General features: G+C 38.8%; 1 protein-coding gene and 1 long non-coding RNA gene across 2 annotated transcripts in view; both read left to right on the top strand.

The window, feature by feature from the left end:
• The window catches only part of cntn5 (contactin 5), a 125546-nt gene that overhangs the window by 19197 nt on the left and 90913 nt on the right, over window positions 1-15436 (top strand). The window lies entirely within an intron of this gene.
• On the top strand, window positions 326-785 carry LOC310731831. Its single transcript, XR_014535301.1, has 2 exons — window positions 326-383; window positions 432-785. It is a non-coding gene; the product is annotated as an uncharacterized lncRNA (long non-coding RNA).

Raw genomic sequence — 15436 nt, 5'->3', positions numbered from 1 at the left:
CTCTGGTGAATATTGTTTCATTAAAACCATCTGGTTCCAAATGAAAAGTCTCAGATTCAGTAACACCCTGAAATTGAGTTACGGAACAGAAGTTTTCCAAGACAGGTTCTACTTGGAATAGGCCTCGTCCATCAAAGAAGGCGAGTCCTCGCACTGTGCGTCAGGTGCAGCAAAATGTCACAGTACATGTTGGAATCCACATTTCTCGCAATGAACCACAGCTCATGATGCTACCACCACCATGCTTGACTGTACGCAATTGTGTGACTGGACACAATTTTCTCCACACACGCTGGACTCCATCTGAGCCAGACAAGTTTATGTCGGACAGGTCGTCTTCAGCAAACTGTTTGTGGGTTTTCTTATGAGCAGCTTCAGAAGAGGCTTTTTCTGGGACGATGGCCTGCAAACAGACGTTGCAGTGTGTAGAGTATGGTCTGAGCACTGACAAGCGAAGCTTCTGCTTTTGCAACCTCTAAAGCAATGCTGCAGCAATTCTGCACCTGACGCACAGTGCAAGGACTCGACTTCTTTGATGGAACCATACAAGGCCTATTACAAGTAGAACCCCTCTTGGAAAACCTCTGTACTGTAACTCAATTTCAGGCTGTTAACGAATATTCAGCCTTGGCAACTTTGTGGAGAGCAACAATGCTAGATCTTAAATCCTCAGAGTTTTCTTTGTCATGAGGTGCCATGTGGAACATCCAATAGTCAGTGTAAGAGAATTGCACTCATTTGTATAAACACACACACACACACACACACACACACACACACACACACACACACACACACACACACACACACACATATATATATATATATTAGTAGGTGGCCTACTAATATCCGATCACTGCCGTCCTCCTGCCAGACAAACAGCATAGCAAAGATTAATATTATCCTAATAATAAGAATCGAATAATAAAATCGAATAATCACATTTTAACAAATATAAATTAAATTAAAGCGAAAAACAAGAACGTAACTAACATGAATGTGAAACCCCACACACGAGGAACACGGTAACATCATGAAAATATAATAAATTATAATAATTAGATTATTCGCGATTAACCAACCTAACCTAATGACATCCTCAATATATATAGATAAAAAAGTGAAATCTCACCTGGCTGTGTGTCCACAAGGAAACATTTTCGCTTGTTTTCTCTTTTTGCACTTTGAACTTTGTTTAAACTGATTCCCATTAAATGGCGCCGATCAAAAACAGAGCAGAAAAGTTCGCGTTGAATCTGCTTTCATCTGCGCATGTGCGGATATTACACCACCTGTTGACCAAAGCGCGGTACTGCAGAAGCAACACAACTCTGTTTCATTCATTTGTCTTGAAGCACGTGGGAACAACGTTACTGCTCAGGCAGATGTTGAAGATGTCAGTGAAGACATCTGCTAGCTTTTGTGCACATTCCCTGAGCACTCTGCCAGGAAGTTGTCAGGTCCAGCAGACTTCCGTGTGTTAACTCTGCATAGAGTTTTCCTCACTTCAGCTGTGGTTAGACAGAGTACCTGGTTAGTGGGAGGAGGGGTGGTCTTCCTCTCCTCAAACCGGGCGTAGAAGTCATTCAGCGCTTCTGGGAGGTAGGCGTCACGGTCACAAGCAGGTGATGTTGTCTTGTAGTTTGTGATCGCCTGGATGCCCTGCCAGGTCAGTAAAGGTCAGTAGGTGGTTAGTGAAGGTCAGTAGGTGGTCAGTGATGGTCAGTGTATTGATTGAGCTGATAGAAAGTTCACACTCTTCACACTCATTTCATTGATATAGTGATAAAGGCTCTCAGTGTGAGCAGAGTTGAAACACTCAAGCTTTGAATGGAAACCTTCAGGTCCCAGCAGCTGAGGAACTTGGCAGCATTTTTGTGGCATGATTGTAAAGTTTGTTAAAGGCCTGAGACTGAAATTCACAAGCCAGTTTTCAAGCTAGAACTTCTTTGTGAATTAACTTCATGATCAGACTTAAATTTCTCACATTTTCTCACCTGCTGCTTTTTTTAAGGAAACTCTTGTGACTATTTTTACTTTTTTGACAGTGACACTTTAACTTCCTGTTTAACCTTGTACAGTTCCAACGATTGCATTTCAGTCATTAATGACTTTAACTTAACCTGAACTTATTTATTAAGAATTAAGGTGGCTGAATGTTCTCCTCCAGAGCGGAGTGTCTTAGAACCTGGTTAAATTCTCTGTGTGTTTGCTGTCAGTCATTTAACCTCAGAAAACAAACAGAAGGCAGAGACGTTGGCTGTGAGAGGAATAATAAGTGTATGCCAGACGATCTGCTGAATATTTGGACCTCAGGAATATTTTACGTAAAACGTAAAATGTACTTGTTGTTCTTTGGTGGTCTTTAAACTTTCAAGTAAATATCTTTATGCATCTGCAAAAGTCTGGAGATATTGAGCTGAATTATTCACAACAACCAGGTTACTGACACTTTATCTTTCTTTAAAAGAAACAGACATCACTTCTCTTTTTCCACAGACTGAGCTGAACCCGAAGAGAGGTACTGATTTATTAGTACGTGTCATGTGACTGTTTCACGTGGTATAATAGCAGATATTTGTTATTTTTATAAGTGAATTAAAGCGACTACATCAGTGGTACTGAATTTGCACTTCATTAAAGCAGATTTTTTTTTCTGCTGATATTCCTCTGGTGCTCGAATCACATCTCCTCACGGCTCGACAAATCCTGACTACTTACTCCTGACCTCGAGTTCATCACTTTTTGGAGCAAAGTGTGTGTACAATAAGTGTGTGTGTCTGTGTGTGTGTGTGTGTGTGTGTGTGTGTGTGTGTGTGTGTGTGTGTCTGTGTGTGTGTCTGTGTGTGTGTCTGTGTGTGTGTGTGTGCACATGAGTAAAAATAAGTACAATTCTGACTTTTTTCTCATTGTTTGTGGACATGTAAAATAAAAACATTTAATATTTATTTGTATTTGCTTATTTGTAATAAACAATAAATTTATTTGCAATGTTTAAAATACATTTATTTCCTTTTGTAATAAATAAAATATTAAATTTTTATTCTTTGAGAAATGCACTTTAGTAAAATGTTATAAATTATTTATAATCACACACTCCAGTGCTCATGTTAGTTCTCACTCTCCAGTGTTCTGTAGTGTTTAAAGACTCTAATCACACTCTTGATGTCACCCACATGAGGATGAGGTTCTGCTTTTGAGTCTGGTTCCTCTCAAGGTTTCTTCCTCATAACATCTAAGAGAGTTTTTCCTTCACCACAGTCTCCATGGTGATCATCAGGGAAAAACACACACCATTCACCTTCACTGTTACATTCTGTAAAGCTGCTTTGAGACAATGTGTGTTGTGAAAAGTGCAATAGAAATAAACTTGACTTGACTTGACTATTACATAATTTCTAAACATCATAACCGAAATCTGAATAAATAGATATATTATTTATTAAACAAACTATTAATTCAATAAATATAATTATTAGAATCTATGAGTGTGACGGGGAAATTATTCCGTGTGTTGGCTTTAATTTCTGAGTTTCAGCTCTTTCTGCAATAAAGCACTTCTGTTTAGCCTAAAGCTCTGGGGAAATAAAAACCTTGCGCCATTAATCACCCAGAAAAGCCTGACACACCTCCTGCGACAGGTGTGTCTCTGTTCAGTCTATTCATTTGGCAAAACCCCAAGAGTTTACATTCTTTAGCTTCCTGTTTGCAGATTTACAATGCAGCAATCTTCATGCTAATCGCTTAGCGCAGTTATTATTTACTTTTACTTTTTTACTGGCTTATGACTAAAACCCTGATAACCTGATAGAATCAAAGTGTTCTGCTTTTTTTAATAAACGTCTTTATTCAGAAAAATAAATTAATACCGGCCCTGAAATAAAGTGGAAGAATTGAGAGTGAAGTGTGAAGCTGTGCTGCACCCTGATGCTTTTACTTCACTGTGAGAAATTAAAATAATAAAAATCTATATTTTATTTATTTTTAAACATTAACATGTGCCTAATTTATCTGTTTGACATTTTAAAAAGTCAAATGAAAATCAACTAAAAACTCAGAAATAAAAAAGACAAATTTAATGAGTTCAAAAGGAAAGTTAATGTTTATATTATAATAAAATATATTTTTAATTTCAGAGCTGAGAACTTATTTCACTCCTTCAGTAAACCATAAATAACATAAATCTGGAGAAATGTGTATCAGGATCAGAAAAACAGCTCTGAATTTTTAGTTAAAGTTGAAGGTAAAACACACGATCCTGCAGAGTGGATTAGTAAAGCAAATAAAAGTAAAGTAAAGTATAATGTTGATGCTAATTATAATTATTTAAATAAAAGTATAAAATGCAACAGACATTTTATTTTGTTAATTATTAATTGAAATTTTCTGAAGCAATTATATTAATTATAATTGCTTAATTAAAATATTATATATATTAATATTAATTTTACAATAAATAAATAAATAATACAAATATGTATGGAAGCATAGTGGTGAAGTTTGTGTGTAAATTGCGTAAGGTGTTTAGGTGTGGAAAGTGCTTAGATGTGTAAAGTGTGTAAGGTGTTCAGGTGTGTAGGTGTGAAAAGTGTGTAAAGTGTTAAGGTGTGTAAGGTGTGTTCAAGTGTGGAAAAAGTGTGTAAGGTGTTATGGTGTGTAAGGTGTTCAGGTCTGTAAAGTGTGTAAGGTGTTTAGTTGTGCAAGGTGTTTAGGTGTGTAAAGTGTTTAGGTGTGTAAGGTGTTTAGGTGTTTAGTTGTGTGAAGTGTGTAAGGTGTTTAGTTGTGCAAGGTGTTTAGTTGTGCAAGGTGTTTAGGTGTGTAAGGTGTTTAGGTGTGTAAGGTGTTTAGGTGTTCAGTTGTGTGAAGTGTGTGTAAGGTGTGAAGGCGGGTGAAGGTATATAAAGTTGTTGGTAATGTGCAGACGTCAATAATAATATTTGATGCCACATTTTGTTATAATAATTAAATAAATATTGATCCTGGGTTTTATTTAAAACATTGTACAGATGTTGATGTATCTGATAAATTTCTTGACAAATCCGGTTTTATTTTAGATAAACATGCCTAATAAATAAATAAACGTGTCTATCAGCAGAACGTGTTTCACCTCCTGCTTCATTTTAATATACATTTTTATTCCTGATATCTTTCTGAATTCTCACAGTAATGAGTGAAATCACGCTGATGCAGTGGGTTAATTGTCCTGTTTGCATGGAGGCTCATCTCAGTCATGTCGGAATCGTCTCTTCGGTCCGATCTACTACGCGGTGAGAAGTCTAATTAGAGCCGTCCTGCCGAGTCTCACGCTAGAACACACTAATGTTCACTCTGATAAACACCAGTACAGGAATCTATATATCTCTGATCACACTCCGGATTACATCATCTGTGTGTGTGTGTGTGTGTGTGTGTGTGTGTGTGTGTGTGTGTCTGTGTGTCTGTGTGTCTGTGTGTCTGTGTGTGTTTGCGCATGTGTATGTATGTACAGTATGTAGGTGTTTGGTGTGTGTATGCAGATGTGAGTGGGTGTCTGTTTGTAGGTGTATCATGTGTGTATGTATGTTTGAGTGTTTGCACTGTAGGTATGTGTGTGTGTGTGTGTGTGTGTGTGTGTGTGTGTGTGTGTGTCTGTGTGTCTGTGTGTCTGTGTGTCTGTGTGTGTTTGCGCATGTGTATGTATGTACAGTATGTAGGTGTTTGGTGTGTGTATGCAGATGTGAGTGGGTGTCTGTTTGTAGGTGTATCATGTGTGTATGTATGTTTGAGTGTTTGCACTGTAGGTATGTGTGTGTGTGTGTGTGTGTGTGTGTGTGTGTGTCTGTGTGTCTGTGTGTCTGTGTGTGTGTGTTTGCGCATGTGTATGTATGTACAGTATGTAGGTGTTTGGTGTGTGTATGCAGATGTGAGTGGGTGTCTGTTTGTAGGTGTATCATGTGTGTATGTATGTTTGAGTGTTTGCACTGTAGGTATGTGTGTGTGTGTGTGTGTGTGTGTGTGTGTCTGTGTGTCTGTGTGTCTGTGTGTGTGTGTTTGCGCATGTGTATGTATGTACAGTATGTAGGTGTTTGGTGTGTGTATGCAGATGTGAGTGGGTGTCTGTTTGTAGGTGTATCATGTGTGTATGTATGTTTGAGTGTTTGCACTGTAGGTATGTGTGTGTGTGTGTGTGTGTGTGTGTGTGTGTGTCTGTGTGTCTGTGTGTCTGTGTGTGTGTGTTTGCGCATGTGTATGTATGTACAGTATGTAGGTGTTTGGTGTGTGTATGCAGATGTGAGTGGGTGTCTGTTTGTAGGTGTATCATGTGTGTATGTATGTTTGAGTGTTTGCACTGTAGGTATGTGTGTGTGTGTGTGTGGTGTGTGTAAGTAAGTAAGTATGTGTGTGTGTGTGTGTGTGTGTAAGTGTGTGCTAGTGATGTGTGTATGTAAGTGTGTGTGTGTGTGGGTGTATTGTGTGTGTATGTCAAGTCAAGAAGCTTTTATTGTCATTTTAAGCATATATATATCGGACGCAGTACACAGTGAAATTAAACAACGTTCCTCCTGAACCCTGATGCTACATAAAACAACATAAAACAACAATCACAGAAACAAAAAACACAGGGTTAGGGTTAGGGCCGAGGACTAGTAAGAAAAATCCTTGCCACATAAAGAGCGTGTGTGCAACCTGGTGCAAACAGTGCAAAAAGACAACACAGGACAGTAAAAGACAATACACAAAACACAAAATAGCTCCGCCAGTAAAACCTGTTGTAATGAGATAAAGTGAACAGTAGCAAAAATGTAAACAGAATATTGTGCAAAAGAACAAATAGCAGCAATCCAGTAAGATGTGCAAAAACGGCATGTAAACACTTGTGGTACTGATTTAGTGTGAGTGGTACTGAATCATGGCTGTGTGAAGTGAGTATGAGTATGTTTTAAGTCCGGTTTGTACAGATCAGTCAAACTGTGTGTGTGTGTGTGTGTGTGTGTGTGTGTGTGTGTGTGTGTGTGTGTGTGTGTGTGTGTGTGTGTGTGTGTGTGTGTGTGTGTGTGAGAGAGAGAGAGAGTTCAGTTCAGTTCTTTGTTGAGGAGCCTGATGGCTTGAGGGAAGAAACTGTTGCACAGTCTGGATGTGACAGCCCGAATGCTTCGGAACCGCTTCCCTGATGGCAGGAGGGTGAAGGGGTGTGTGAAACAGGTGTTTGACGGGTGTGTGTGGTCGTATACAATGCTGTTTGCTTTGCGGATGCAGCGTGCGGTGTAAGTGTCCATGATAGAGGGGAAAGAGACTCCAATGATCTTCTCAGCTGTCCTCACTATTCTCTGTAGGGTTTTGTGGTCCGAGACGGTGCAGTTCCCAAACCAGGCAGTGATGCAGCTGCTCAAGATGCTCTTAATGATCCCTCTGTAGAACATGGTCAGGATCGGGAGAGGAAGATTAGCTTTCCTCAGCCTTCTCAGGAAGTAGAGATGCTGCTGGGCTTTCTTGGTGATGGAGCTGGTGTTGATCGACCAGGTGAGGTTGTCCGCCAGATGAACACCAAGGAATTTGGTGCTCTTGACGATCTCAATGGAGGATCAATCGAAGTTAAGTGGAGAGTGGTCACTCTGTGTTCTCCTGAAGTCAACAACCATCTTTTTAGTTTTGTCGACGTTCAGAGACAGGTTGTTTGCTCCACACCAGGCTGTTAACTGTTGCACCTCCTCTCTGTATGCTGACTCATCGTTCTTGCTGATGAGACCCACCACAGTCGTGTCATCGACAAATTTGATGATATGATTCAAGCTGTGCGTTGCTCCATAGTCGTGAGTCAGCAGAGTGAACAGCAGTGGGCTGAGCACACAGCCCTGAGGCGCTCCAGTGCTCAGTGTGGTGGTGCTGGAGATGCTGTTCATGATCCGGACTGACTGAGGTCTCCCAGTCATGAAGTCCAGGATCCAGTTACAGAGGGAGGTGTTCAGGCCCAGTAGGCTTAACTTCTCAATCAGGTGCTGAGGGATGATCGTGTTGAATGCTGAGCTGAAGTCTATGAACAGCATCCGTACATAAGAGTCCTTGTTGTCTAGGTGGTTGAGGGCCAGGTGTGAGTGTTTGTACTGTAGGGGTGTGTGTGTGTGTGTGTGTGTGTGTGTGTGTAAATGTAAAATGTGTGTGTGTGTGTGCTGAAAAGATTTCACAAGAATCTTTAATGCAGCTGAAGTTCACAATCTAATCCCTTAAAGTCCCTCAGCAAGGACATTTATAGTTCTGTCTAATGGCAATCAAACATGTTTTCCCTCAGAAAGACTTTGTGATGGTGTTGAATTTCATTTTGATGGAGAAGGATGATGTACCCTCGAGTGCTCCAATCAGCCATGGCTTATAGATTTTTTTCCTGCAATGAAGTCGAAGCTGGAGCTCAGTTTGACTAACCTATTTTATTTATTTATTTAATGTTCAAGTTAGCTGAATAATCTTTATTTTACACTCAAATGACACAATGGTTATCCTGGTCTACTGCAGGAAACAGAAGCTCCATCAGATGCCTAAGCATGTAATTCTGTGTGTTTTTGATATCACGATGCTGTGTATTCTGCACTAACGTGAGTTGTCGTCCCTCAGGAGCATTGTGTAAACATGTAAACACTTCAGTAATTTCCATATGGAAATGTGCAACCAAGTCTCCAGGTTCTTCTTTCAGTGTCTGTAACTCTGCCAGGATTCCTCTGGGAATTCAATCAGGATGTTTAAAAAACAAGACAGGAAATTTATTTACTGCTCTGATGTCACTTCAGTGTCGCTGCTGAAAATATTAGGCTCTAAAATCCAAACATGAAGAAGCTTTAAATACACCACAGTTTAGGGGCAGATGCTTCTTTTATTGTGTGCATGTGCTGAATATTTTTTAATCTGTTTCAAGTCTCACAGTTTATCTCCAAACTCAACCCTTTAATTTCTTTAAAAAAATAAACATCATAAACTATATATATATATATATATATATATACAGTGAGGAAAATAAGTATTTGAACACCGTTATTTTGCAAGTTCTCCCACTTAGAAATGTATGTATATATATATATATATATAAATAGAAACTGTACATACAAGTGTGTGTGTGTGTGTTGTGTTGAATCAGTCTGTATTAGAATTGTGCATTTCTAAATTTAATGCACCTTCATGTCTTACAGGATACATCAATCGTGCAGGACAGACTTTTCAGTAACAACACTTAAGTTCAGTCATGGAACAGCTTTAAAAGGCTCATGTTAGGAGAGTTATGTGCTTCTGCTCCTTAGCTGCAGATTGTCACCTCCACAAATACACCTTCATCACCTCCATCACCCCCTTCACATGCCCATTAACTTCCTATTCAGTAAATTCCTGAGGTATTCCATCACACAGCGTAAAAGGGACAGTATTGATTGAAAAAAATGCTTTAATCTCACTTCTCCATGGAACCATTCCAGAGCGTGATGGAGTTTGAAGACGCTTATCACAGTTTGGCGAAGTGTTTAGTTTTATAGATTAGAGGCCACTATGAGAGATGATTTTCAGCCTTTTAGCTTTTTTCTGTTAAACACTGAGGTGTGAAGGAGATGTGAGAAGAACTTTAATGAAAAGTGGAGCATTGTATTTGATTATCAGGCTGATTGTCTGACTTGTATCGAACTCACCTGCTCTTTATTTATTTTGTGTAATCTTTCTCCTCTAGATCTGAATAAAACACATTTACAGCAACTATGCTGCTCATTTTGAGAGACTTTTCAGCTTTATGTGTATCTTTTATTTATTTTTATACTATTCCTTCTAAGGAAGCAGAATGTATTATTGTAATATATGAGGTGTTTATGAAGCCACAGATATAGTTTTATATGTTTGGTATATTTGACAAACTTATGTCCAACATTTACATTTACATTTGTGGCATTTAGCAGATGTCCGTGTCCTTAGCTATGTACAAACGTGCTTTGAGTTTCCATCAATAAATAATTCTACACCAAGAGCTTCATTGTATTTTTCTTTAACTTTTCTGCTTTATTCAGTTGGGAATTTCACGTTTTCTCCTCATCCTCATCATGATACTTTGTTTCCCTGGAGTTTACTCCTGTATCTTTTTACACATCTCCGCAGTATAAAAGTGTCTCTATTTAGGTGTGCTCAAATATTCTCTCGGATGGGGGATAATTAACTCTTGTCCTCACCGGTGTAATTGTCTTTTGATTAAAGTCATCAGTTTATTTAACCTTTAGGAAAAAAGTGACAGAGATGGACAGAGGAAGAGGCATAAAAAGAGAGAGAGTAGGGTGGTGTGTAATGGTGTTAGGGTTTTTAATGTGATGGAGGGTGTGAGTGATAGAGTTGAGTGTGTGACAGTGTTGGGTTGTGTGTGATGGTGTTGGGTTGTGTGTGATGGTGTTTTGTGTGTGTTACAGTGTGTCTGAGCCCCAAACACTGTCAGGAAGACTATTCCAAAGTTTAGGAGCTAAATGTGAGAATGATCTACCACCTTTGACTATTCTAGGAACTACTAGTCCAGAGGTTTGAGATCTCAGGGAGCGTGATGGAGCGTGAACCACCTAGTAATGCATTACAATAGTCCAGTCTGGAGGTCATAAACGAATGGACGAGCTTCTCAGATATAGATAACATGTTTCTTAGTTTAGCAATATTGCTAAGGTGGAAGATGTTTTTGTACCATGGTTGATATGATTTTTAAAAGACAAGTTGGAGTTTAAAATAACTCCCAGGTCTTTTACTATTTAAATAGTAGTTACAGAACATCCTTTGAAATGCAGGATGAAATGCTGAAGCTTCTGTGTACTGGTTTTTGATCCGATGAGCAGTGGAAGCTAATCCCATACCTCCTAATAATATTTCCTAATGGAAGCATGTATATTGTGAAAAGCAGGGGTCCTAGAACTGAACCTTGTGGCACCCCATAATTTACTTGCATTATTCTCAATTTCATTCTCAATTCAATTTACTTTAGTTTCAGTAAAATATAAAAATTTAAATTTAACATTTCTTATGTTTCATAAGTAATGTTTCTGCTCCTGGTTCTGTAAAATTGCTGGAATTCCTGCACTTTTCTCAGACATACCTTATATTTATATTTATATTTATGTGTCGAGTTCTGCCTGTGATTTACTTTCATTACACACTCAGAACTTAATTTCTAACATCAGCACAGGTGGACATTAGCTTCTCACGAATAATTTTATTTAAACTAATTTAAAATGAACATGCATTGCTAGCAAAGCTGCTGTTACAGAGAATTAGTCAACACCTTCTGACCAATCACAATCCAGAAATCAGAAGCTGGGAGGAGTTATAATTATAAATAAAGGAAGTGGAATGTAAAGATGCAGAAGTTCATAAAAATCAGAACACAATGATTAGTTGAGTTGGCTGAAATCTTAGCAGCATGCTTGATGGACCTGTTGTTCTGCTGAGATGTAGGTGACCTTTGTGTTTCTCAAGTAAATACATGCAGATAAACACATAACACATTAAACAGCATGAGGTTCTCAGGGAAATGTGCGTTTCAGTCCTAGTGGAAAACTTGTCCTGTTTTGGACCTGCGGGAAATCACAGAGTCTGTTGAGGAGGAAATTGGATTGCATTGTTGTGTAACAAAAAAAAGTGAAGTGTCTGTCTGAGAGGAACCTGAGGAACCGAGAGTGTGGCCTTTCATTCTTGAGAATAGAGAGTTTTAATTGTTTGCAGGTGTAGGCTGTAAGAGCTTTTCTAAGGCTATTGTGCTGTCAAGAAGCTTAGAGAAGGTGATTCAATCTGTTTTCTCTGTCAGTGATGCGTGGCTAGGAGGACTGGGAGGACCCAAATGCAGGACGCAACAGGGGTATGACGAAAACGGTCTTTATTAATGATAATGAAACAGGCAGGGGAAAAACACAGGCGTAAAACAGTCCAAAGTTCAAGAACCAGGACACAGAGCAATTTGGAGAAAACCAAACAGAGCAAACATAAACAGAGCAAAAACACAAAAAACGGCAAGATGGCCGCCGACCTGGAATTTTTATTTTATCTCTATATTCAAATCATCATTAATATAGCTTCTTTTTTCTGAAAATGATTTAGAAGAACATGTTCTGCTCCACTGGTATCCTCATGATTTTTTTTGATTTGTTAAAAACTTGAGATTATTTCTAAGGAGGAAAAATCAGACGCGTTGAAGATAATCCAGAAATCTCCAAGTGATTAACTGCTGTGTTTACGTTAATCTTAAACAGATTTTCAGGGTCTTTATGGAACTCAGTTAACAATAGATTGTTGGGATTTTCTTCCAAATTCAGCTCCTAAACACAGGATTTATTACTCTGCCTGCTATTAATTAGTCATTTCATGTTTATTTATACAACAATGAACAATGAACATTGTCTCAGAGCAGCTTTACACAGATAATGTGGAGATAAAAATGAATAAGTTCTTTATAAGTGTAAGTTTGTCCCTGATGAACAAGTCGGTGGAGACTGTGGTGAAAGAAAAATTCCCTGAGATGCAGAAGGAAGGAACCTCGAGAGGAACCGGACTCAAGAGGTTACTTCATCCTCATCTGGGTGCCACCGAATGTCCATTTATTACAGATAAACGATGTTGAGGTGCAGTGATGGAGATCAGAGCAAACTGTAGTCCTGAGTCAGTGTAGCAGACTGTTGGGTTAGGGTTAGGGTTAGTAAGAGTAGGATTACTAACCACAGTAAGAGAAGGATATGGATTATTAAGTCTCCTGATTGTTGTATGAAAGTTAATGTCACTGTGCAGTTTGGACTCTGGTAAGATTCACTCTGGCAGCATAACTAAAAGGGGGAAGCAGAAGGAAACACCGAGATGAGGATTTCTGGAATAAGAGACGACCCAACACACCACCATCAACAAACCTGAGTGAACGAGTGAGAGTGAGGGGACGACAGCATCCAAATATCCCAGTTCACCAAACACTCCATATCCATGATCCCTCCAGATCTGCTCCTTTACTTTACAAACACCTACTGACTAAAGACTCCACTAAATAAATGTGTTCAGCCTCGACTTGAACACTGAGACTGTGTCTGAGTCCCAAACACTGATTGGAAGGTTGTTCCATAACTGTGGGGTTTATAAGAGAAATATCTGCCCCCTGCTGGAGTCTTCATTATTTGAGGTACCAACAAATAGCCTGCACCTTTTGATCTAAGTAGGCGTGGAGGATCATACTGGTACAGAAGTTCACTCAGATACTGCGGCGTGAGAGCGTTAAGTGCTTTATACGTCAGTAGTAGTATTTTATAATCAGTGTGAGTTCTAGTGAGGACTCTTGCTGCTGCATTCTGAACTAACTGAAGCTTATTTCTGCACTTACTCCAACACCCAGACAGTAAAGCGTTACAGTAGTCTAATCTAGATTTTACAAAAGCATCAACTAGTTTTTCTGCATCCTGTAATCACATTTCTAATTTTAGCAATATTTCTAAGGTGAAAGAAGGAGATCCTGGTAATATTATTCACGTGAGACTCAAAGGAAAGACTCGGGTCAATAATCACACCGAGGTCTTTGACTGCTGTACACACTGAAACAGAAACACCATCCAGAGATGCTACAGAATCAGAAAGTTTGCTTCCAGCTGCATGTGGTCCTAGTAAAAGTACTTCTGTCTTATCTGAGTTGAGCAGAAGAAAGTTATCAAGCATCCACTGTCTAATGTCCTTTACACACTCCTCAACATTGTTAAGCTGATCTCGCTCATCTGGCTTTGCTGAAATATACAGCTGTGTATCATCAGCATAGCAATGGACGCGAATACCATGTGTATGTATAATTTCACCCAGAGGCAGCAGATAGAATGAAAAAAGAAGTGGGCTTAATACAGATCGTTGCAGAACACCAAAACTTACCTCAGAGAGTGTGGAGGGTTAGGGTGCACTGAGGTCGAGCAAAACAAGTAAAGAGACAAAACCCTGATCAGAGGCCAATAACAGTCATTTAGCACCTTAACTAGCGCCGTCTCTGTGCTATGATGAGGCCGAAATCCTGACTGATTCATTTCATAAATGTTCTGCCTCAGTAGATGTGAGCAGAACTGCTGTGCTACAACCTTTTCTAGAATCTTGGATATAAAGAGGAGGTTTGATATTGGACTGTAGTTGAACAGCTGACAGGGTGAAGGTCAGGTTTCTTAATTAGGATGTTGATAACTGCAGTTTGAAGGATTTAGGTACAAAACCAGTGCTAATGGAAGAATTTATTATTTTAAAACAGGTTTAAGTACTTCTGGAATGATCTGTTTCAGGAAACTTGTAGGCGAAGGATCGAGGTATTGAGAATTTATTCAGTATGTGTATAAATTTTTTTTCTTTCTCATGATCTTAGTGAAAAGATGAAAAGATGATATTGTTTTCAGGTCTTGAGCTGTGATGTGTACTGAAATAAAAAGAACACACAGATAAAACACGCTAAATGAGGGCAATGTGTGTTACAGTGGAGACAGACATCAGTGCAGTTTCTCTTCTCTTCTGTTTTTTTTTTTTTTTTTTTAGAGAAAATCCATATGCAGCTCAGCCTGCATATGGAGTTACAGATGAGATAATTATATTTAGATGTTTCTCATCATGGTTTAAAGATAATTGATGGATTTTGTGCAGAACTGATCTGTGGATCTGGATTAAAATTCACAGTTTATGAATTGAATTGAAGCTGAGATTTTTGATATTTTTCACTTTGCTGAAGTCTTGAATATTTCCAGTCTGCTGTGAATGAAATCCCAGAGAAAACATCAGCCACCCAATAAACACGGGTCATTCATCTGCTTTTTGAAATGCTCCAGAAATTCTGAAGCGTTTCACGATTCTGTGGATTTTCTTTCTCCTTTTAACATCCTGAGCAGATCTTTTAAAAGTTCTGAACTCATTTGGAACCAGACATTAAGAATTTTAATCTCACTGATGGGGAACTGAGGAGTCCAAACTGATGTTCAGTTTCATGAAGCACTGAAGAAAGAAAAGTTAATGCTGTTTACACTGATGTGAATGATGTGAGGTGGAGACGTGAATGATGTGAGGTGGAGACGTGAATGATGTGAGGTGGAGACGTGAATGATGTGAGGTGGAGACGTGAATGATGTGAGGTGGAGACGTGAATGATGTAAGGTGGAGACGTTCTGATCTTCAGACTCTGGAGATATCACTTCAAAACTCACACTTTCTATAAAGGAAACAATGTGATGCTGTGTGTTTTCAACTCCATCACACTGCATTCTTTCGTTTCTTTTTCACTTCTTTGCTCCTGAATAGTTTAAAATTGAGAACAGACATTTGCACGGAGCAGAATCTCAGAATAAATCTGTTAATTCACATTTGATCACTTTTTTTTTTTTTTTTATCTACAGATGAATCTTTCATTTCAGACCTCAGTGTGTTAAAGAAGAACAGAATTCTTTACATCAGTCTGTAATTTATTCCTTCTCTTCTGGTT

The sequence above is a fragment of the Silurus aristotelis genome, assembly GCF_946808225.1.
Source record: "Silurus aristotelis genome assembly, chromosome: 10".
NCBI classification, from domain to species: domain Eukaryota; kingdom Metazoa; phylum Chordata; class Actinopteri; order Siluriformes; family Siluridae; genus Silurus; species Silurus aristotelis.
Note: the sequence above shows the minus strand (reverse complement) of the source record. Positions and strands in the feature narration are given on the sequence as shown.